This window comes from Apis dorsata, unplaced genomic scaffold (assembly GCF_000469605.1).
Source record: "Apis dorsata unplaced genomic scaffold, Apis dorsata 1.3 scaffold_111, whole genome shotgun sequence".
Taxonomy (NCBI): Eukaryota; Metazoa; Arthropoda; class Insecta; order Hymenoptera; family Apidae; genus Apis; species Apis dorsata.
This window is the reverse complement of record NW_006263406.1, coordinates 35,967-37,960: the sequence shown is the minus strand read 5'-3', so window position 1 is coordinate 37,960 and position 1,994 is coordinate 35,967. Positions and strand designations below refer to the sequence as shown.

Sequence of the window (1,994 nt, the reverse complement as noted above, 5' to 3'; positions counted from 1 at the left end):
TATGTTTATTTGAATGTAATTATTATTATAGGATATGGAATGTTACGATTAATAATTTGGAAAGAAATTTTAATTAATTCATTTGGAATTTTAATTTTAAGATTATTATGTTTATTTGAATGTAATTATTATTATAGGATATGGAATGTTACGATTAATAATTTGGAAAGAAATTTTAATTAATTCATTTGGAATTTTAATTTTAAGATTATTATGTTTATTTGAATGTAATTATTATTATAGGATATGGAATGTTACGATTAATAATTTGGAAAAAAATTATAATTAATTCATTTGGAATTTTAATTTTATGATTATTATGTTTATTTGAATATAATTATTATTATTATTATCTGAATATTATATTATTATTAGAATTATAATTATTATTATCTGAATATAATATAAAATTATTGCAATTTCATCAATTATAGGATTAATAATTAAAAGAATGGTAAGTTTTTTAAAATTGAGATTAATTGGTAGTTATTTGATAATAATCATGGATTAGGATCTTCGAGATTATTTTTGTTTTAGTAAATATAATTAAAAAGAGTAATAGACATTTAATAAAATAATTAATTGTATACCTTCAGCATCTTTATTATGATTTATAATATGTTCTTCAAATATGGAACCACCAGTATCTTTAAATTTTAAAGCAAGTGAAGTTATATTAATATTAAATTGTAATATTGTATATAATAATATTGTATATATATAATAATAAATTGTATGTAATATTAAATTGGTTTAGTATCTTGATTTAAAATATTTAATAAGTAAATATTTAGTATAGTAATATTTAGTAAGTAAGTAAATATTTAATAGTAATTTAGTATTAATTTTTATATTGTTTATTTAGATTTATTTATTCGATTTATTCATTTATAGTAATTGATCATGGTAAAATTTATATTAGATTTAAAATTAATAATGCTTGAATATTTTATTTTATTAATACATTGAATTATTCCATTAAATTTAATATTTTTAAAATTATATTTTATTCATTTAAATAGCTTAATTAAAATATTGATTTGTGAAATCAATGATACGAATAAAAATTTATTTTAAATCATTTTAAAAATATTAATTTGTAGAATTTTATTATTTAAGAAGGAATTTGTCGAATATTAAAATTTATGTACGCAAGAACGCGCCACAAAGTGATTCGAATTCGGTCGAAAATTATTAAAATCGTGGAAAAAAGTTAATATATCTCTTAAGACTTTACGATATCGATCCTACTTTTCCAATCAATGGATAAACGAAAATTCGATGCGAGCAATTTGGTGAAAAGCATGGCTGGAATTCGTGCGAAAATTGAAACGATCAATTCGGGAAAAAGTGAAAGGGAAAAGAGAAATTCTTCTTCTTTCATACACTTGTTCGATACGATTATATGTACGTATGTGATAAAAATAAGAAAACCATATCGTTTTGAAGAGAAGATTTATGTCTCCATTTGGCGAAACTGAATTTATCGTCTCCCCGAATTTCGTCTTTATCTCGCTTTCAGGAAGATAGAACGCACCATCCATCCTTTCCATCAGTTTTTCCTATCAATTCGAACGTTTTCGAACGCCAAATAGTAAACAAGGAGCTTTAGATTTCATTAAATATATCGTCGCCAATGTACCAACAACTCTGTACTTTTGCCATAACTTTTTCGTAAAGCATTTACACGATATTCTTTTTCTTAATTTTTATTCACATTGGCGCAGTTTTTCCAATATTTTGCGTAAAGAAATTTGCAAAATCGAAATTCGCAAGCATGAATATTAATGTAACTCAAATTATTTATTTTTATTCATACTAAATTTGATCATTTTTCCAATAAAATGTGTAAAGAAATTTGCAAAATCGAAATTTGGAAATGTACTGATGTAATCTAAATTATTTATTTTTACTCATACAATTTGATCATTTTTCCAATATTTTGCGTAAAAAAATTTGCAAATTCGCAAGCACGAATACTAATTATTAATAAT

At 21.6% G+C, this 1,994-nt stretch overlaps 1 pseudogene; it reads right to left on the bottom strand.

Annotated features, from left to right (window-relative positions):
- Positions 1-1,665, bottom strand: part of LOC102677836 — a 15,704-nt pseudogene extending 14,039 nt beyond the window's left edge.
- Positions 1,666-1,994: the final 329 nt, after the last annotated feature.